Source organism: Lactuca virosa, chromosome 1 (assembly GCF_052849685.1).
Source record: "Lactuca virosa cultivar CGN04683 chromosome 1, Lactuca_virosa_CGN04683_v6, whole genome shotgun sequence".
Taxonomy (NCBI): Eukaryota; Viridiplantae; Streptophyta; class Magnoliopsida; order Asterales; family Asteraceae; genus Lactuca; species Lactuca virosa.
Window position 1 is genome coordinate 18,477,180 of NC_136426.1, and position 6,207 is coordinate 18,483,386.

General features: G+C 34.8%; 1 long non-coding RNA gene across 1 annotated transcript; it reads left to right on the forward strand.

Moving 5' to 3' along the window:
- Positions 1 to 1,282: 1,282 nt before the first annotated feature.
- LOC145133510 (uncharacterized) lies at positions 1,283 to 5,191 on the forward strand. The gene is made up of 2 exons (XR_013718598.1): positions 1,283 to 1,666; positions 1,749 to 5,191. It is a non-coding gene; the product is annotated as an uncharacterized LOC145133510 (long non-coding RNA).
- The last annotated feature ends 1,016 nt before the right edge of the window (positions 5,192 to 6,207 follow it).

Here is a 6,207-nt window from a genome sequence, read left to right on the forward strand (position 1 = left end):
CCGGTCCGTTGATTTTGAAGGCCCTGTACGAAACACAAAAATGGGTTTTATATATATATATATATATATATATATATATATATATATATATATATATATATATATATATATATATATATATATATATATATATATATAGTCGAACCCTCATCACCTAGGTCAACAGACGCGCATGGTCAAGTGTTTAAGCCATCTGGACTACATCAGGTATGCTTATATTTTGTATAAAATAATATATATTAAGATATTAAATATATATAATTTGGTTAAAATCGTGCCCTATTTTTCTCGGGGGCCTTGTGCGGCTGCACACTTTGCACACTCTTAGGATCGGCCCTGTATATAATCACACACATACATATTCATGAAGCAAATAACTCAATGGTAAACTTTGAGGTTAACTCTTTTTTTTTTGGCTAAATACTAAACTTTGAATAAATTATGTGAGTGTATCACATACGTCAAATAAGTGTCTATATATGTTGAAGTCTCTCTTTTCTCCATAAAAGCTCTTTTGGAGAGATAATCTTGGACTTCACATATATCTTACATGGTATCAAAGTCGGCGTCTTGAACCCTGTGATTTAGCGCATTCATGCATATCTTCATCGAATCTCCGACCGTAAAGGGGAATGTTAGTGTGTCATACATTGGTGCGACACGGTCCAATAAATGTCTATATATGTTCGAGACTCTCATCTCCCTATAAGAACTCTTTGGAGAGACAATCTTGGACTCCACGTATAGACATAACATATATCTTACACTTATTTGACCGTATTGTACCAATATGTGATATACTAACAAATAAAATTTGACAGTGCTATTAGAATACCTTTTGTCATTTTTTCTATTACAATATCGTACTAATGATTTTTATTTACTAAAAAGAAAAAAAAAAGACTAAGCGTACGCATGAAAAAAATAATATTGGTATGCTATATATGATTTGGTTGATAAAGTATAGTGACTTAAACATATGATTTGGTTATCGCGACTTAATAAGAGAAAAAGGGAAACTACAATGCCTAAAAAATAAATGGAAGTAGAATGATATACACAAATAGATAAAATTAAGATGGGCCCTTACCTAGGTCAACGTCTTAGAAGATTTGCAACAAAATATGGGCCTGCTCCATTCCTTGGGCTCTGAGCAAGATTTGAGCTTAGGTAATCACACGAACCCAAACCTCACGGATCCGGTGGATAAAAATAAGGAAAGTAATATTTTAGATTTAAATGTTAATCTTCTACATGCTCCTGCTCCTTTGCCTGACTTAAATGGGTCTTTCCACTCTTCTCAAATATCTGGTTCGAAAGCATCTAAAAATTCATCTAGTGGTTTCTCTAAATCGCACGCTTGGCACCCTCCTCACTCTCTCAAAATTAAAGATAGGCTCTGGATCCCCCGCTCCTCTCAACAATCGACGTGCAACTCACAATCAGAGTCTTCCTCTCGTCGTCTGGATAGAATTAATCAGGAGATATCAGATACCATCGAACTTGGGAATTGCTTGGGATTTCAAATGGGGAATTTCGATAAACAAATCAATGATCTGGTGAAATCTACAGGGCTGACAAAGTTTTATAATGAATTTTATGGCCATCCATATTAGGGGTGCTGGTAGTTCCGCCAAAATGGAATGGATTCAACGTCTAAAAAGGGGTAACAAAATTCATTTTATTGCTTTTCAATAATCTCAATTTATCGACTCTTCAAGAATTTTATTTTAATTTTTTTGGGATAGATCAATTTTTGATTTTGAGCATGTGGATGCAAATGGTCGATCAGGTGGTCTTTTCTATATATGGAACACAAGTATTTTTAAGAAAAAGCATGTTTTCAAAAATCAACACTTTCTGATAATTGTGGGCTCTTTACAAGGGGTGGAGGAGGATGTTATAATTGCTAATGTTTATGCACCTCAATGTCAGGCTTTGAAAAATAGTTTGTTGACTAATATTCTAAGCTTGATTAACACGTTAGACTATGGATACTTATGGACGACTTTAATGATGTGAGACAGAATGAACTCACAATTCTGCGAATTAGGGGCTAGAAAATTTAATGAGTTCATTTCTAAAGAACATCTTCTTGAATACCCAATGGGTGGCATGAAGTATACTTATGGCGGTGAGAAGTTGAGTAAAATTGATAGAATTTTGGTGGGTCCAAACTTCATGGGTAAATGGCCCACTGCATCTCTCATTGCTCTTCCACGTGAATTGTCTCATCACTTCCCACTTGTTCTTCTCACATCGATATGTGACTTTGGTCCTTCTCCCTTCCGTTTTTTAATAATTGGCTTATGGATCCAAACTTTGGTGATATGGTGCGAGAAGCGGCTGCCTCTTTCCAATTCAATGGTCCTCCAGACAAGCTTCTTTCTTGTAAACTTCGGAAGAGAAACAATGCAATTAAACATTGGAAAATTAAGAAGATGGAAAAAGAAAATGGTGAGTTGAAGTCATTAAAGCTGTGGATTGATGCATTGGAAATTATTGTTGAATCGAGAGGTTAAGTGTGGAATCGGAGAACCGTATGGAAAGGAAACAAAAATTATTGGGTCTTGAACATAAAAAAAACCTTGATATCAACAGAAGGATAGAATACATTGGGTTGTCGAGGGTGAAGAAAACTCACGGTTCTTTCATGTGATCATAAACAGCAACATATCGAATAATCGGATCAATGGTCTCTCAATTAATGGTGTATGGTCTACCGATCCCACCTCAATTAAAACTGAGGTTTTCTTATATTTCAAAGAAAAAATTTCTGAAAAGATGGACGCTAGACCTATATTAGAGTGTGAGTTTTTCAATACACTATCGGAGTCAGATGCTTCTCTGGTTATTGGAAGTGAAGGTTGCGGTTTGGAGCTGTGGGAATGAGCGGGCCCCGGACCAGATGGTTTCTCATTTAAATTTCTCAAATCTTTTTGGGATATTTTTTAGAATGATTTCATGGGTATTTTTCATAATTTTCATTCCACTGGTATCCTAAACACCGGATGTAATTCATCATTTATTTAATTGGTCCCAAAAGTAAACGGCCCTCTCTCACTTTCAGATTATAGGCCAATTAATTTAATTGGCTGTATATATAAAGTAATTGCAAAAGTTCTCGCAAATCACCTAAAAATGGTCATCGGTTCTGTTGTGGGTGAAGAACAAACCGCGTTCATTACATGTCGCAACATACTGGATGGGTTATTAATGATAAATGAAGCACTTTCTTGGCTAAATCGAAACAACAAGGAGGCTCTCCTTTTCAAATTTGATTTTAACAAAGCCTTTGACTCTCTGAGTTGGAGCTTTCTTGATTCAATTATGTCTCAACTAGGCTTTCCTTTGCGCTGGAGACTATGGATTCCTGGATGTCTCTCCTCATCCAAAACATCAGTTCTAGATAATGGTGCACCGACAAATGAATTCTCGGTTAACAAGGGTGTGAGACTAGGTGATCCATTGGCCACATTTTTATTCATTCTTGCAATGGAGTCGCTGAATGCGGTCATGCACAAAGCCGGTGAACTTGGTATTTTTCGGGGTATTTCATTCCTAAATGGATGGCCTAGGATATCACATATGTTTTACGAAGATGATGCCCTATTTATCGAGGAATGGTCAAGAATCAATCTTCTTAACCTTGCTAGAATCCTACGATGTTTTCATCTCTCATATGGGCTTAAGGTCAATTTCTCAAAAAGTAAAGTTTTTGGTGTTAGGGTTAATCAGAATGAAATCAGGTCTGTTACTCAATTTCTCCACTGTTAAGCATCTTCATTCCCATTCACCTATTTGGGATTACCGGTGGGTGCCAACATGTCACTCATTAAAAATTAGGCTCCCATCATTGAAAAATTCCAACGGAAACTGTCGTCATGGAAAGCTAACACATTATCATTTGGAGGAAGGATTACACTTCTTAATTCGGTGCTTGGGAGTCTACTGATATTTTATTTGTCAATGTTCAAAGTGACTTTAAAGGTGATTGAGGATTTAGAAAGAATTAGGAGGAAGTTCTTATAGGGTGGAAACAACTCGGGTTCTAAGATCTGCTGGATAGCATGGGACAAAGTATTAACTACAAAAAATTTAGGAGGCCTGGGATTACTAAGCTTGAGAGATGCTAACCTCTCACTGCTTGCTAAATGGTTGTGGTGATTGATAACAAAACCATCTGCCCTTTAGTCAAAGCTGATTTTCTCAATACATGAAATGGTGAGATCCTGGAAGATGTTTCATGTTAGATTGGCAGTTTCTGGGGTTTGGAAGAATATTGTAAGTATTACAACTGATTTCCAGGTTCATAACATTGATTTGCAAGCCCTTTTTAAAAAACAATTTGGATGTGGGAACCTGACATCATTTTGGTATGAAATATGGTTGGGTAAACCTTAAAGAGAAATACCCATCTTTGTTTATATTATAATCCATAAAACAATGCATAGTTATGGATTGATGCACCAAATCAGATGGCGTACCTCTTTGCTTATGGAGTTGGAGTCGGCTCCCCAGATATTTAATTGAACTAGATGAACTAAACAGATGTACACTGGAGATTAATGTGGCTGTCTTCCATAACTCCAATGACACTTGGAAATGGCTCGACAACTTGGACAAAAAGTTTTATGTGAGCTCTCTCAGAAGTTTGTGGGAATCTAATGTATGCACTCCGTTAGCATATAAACGTTTTTGGAATAAATTGGTCCCAATTAAGGATGGAGATCTGTGTTGAACCGTTTACCCTCCAAAATGGATATGGAAAAGCAAGGTGTTAGAATGGACTCGATGTTGTGTGAATCTTGTGGGTTGGAGGTGGAATCTTCCATTCAAATTCTACTTGATTGTCGATGGGTAAAGGAGATTTGGCTCTTAATACAAACATGGTGTGATGTGAATGCAACTCATGCCACATCGATTGAAGATCTTCTCTTAAGAAAACACAATTGCTTTCAAGGGGCATCCCACCAAAAGGTCTTGCATGCTATCTTTCTAACTGCCCTATGGGGAACATGGAGAGTAAGGAATGATTTGATCTTCAACAAATACACTCATCTCCATTAAAGGTCTTTGAAGACATAAAAACATTGGCTTTCTTATGGATTAAAAATAGAGGGAATGGATTTCTCTTGAACTGGGAATCATGGTGTATTTTTTTCTTTGTCACACATGTAATCTGGTTTTATCTCGTTCTGTTTCTTGTTTCTCTCTTCCTCTAGCTTCTTGCTAGTGGTTTAATAAAAATTTTGCCATTAAAAAAAAAGATAAAATTTAAAACCCCTCTAACCATTTGGAAGTGTATTGCCTTATTATGAGAAACATTGAAAGTGAATTGAATTTCCCTTTAATCAAACCGAGATGTCCACTTTACTTACTGCATGGAAGTTGCAAGAATAAGAAAAAACTTGCGCCATTTTCCAACATTCTACTTTAAAACACCCATCCTAATCAATATTTTTCTTTTCCCGACCAACTTGGACCACAAATAGTACAAGCATTTAAGATCTTTGTGCCTAAAATCGTATATCTAGTACCGAGTAAATATGGTAAACACATTTTCGATTTGAAATTTTGAAAAGTGGCCAATGTGTGTGTGAAAGACGATAAAAACATCAAAACTGGTTTGGGTTTAGTGAAATTACTAACAAGAGATGATGGAACCAAGTTCCTAGTTAGAGGGACAACTGGAGTTGAAATATTGTCCCCATTGCATAAGCATTACAAGCTTTTTATGCATGTATTAAGAACAAAAATGTTACAATAAATACACACACATTCAAACAAATACCATAATAGCAACAATAAGAGTGACAGAGTGATTGGCAATGAAAGCATGAAGCCTATATGTAGATCTCTAATTTTGAAATTCAATTGTATCCAAAATTTCAAATAAGTACATAAATAAATAATTTAAAAATAAAAATTATACAAATAAGCATTGATTTGTCATAAAAGCTATAATCGAAGATAAATACATATAAAATAATTAAATATAATATCTTTAGAATAACTAAATATAAGTTATTTTAAAAAATAATATATTTTAAAATAAATATAATAAAATATGTTATAATTAAGAATATTATTTAAAATAAAATTATAAATATGTGATCTAATGCGATAAAAAGAAAAAAAATGATGTTTACATATTATCAATTCATATGAAAAAAAAAACCAAACTATATTGCCTATAGAAGAATT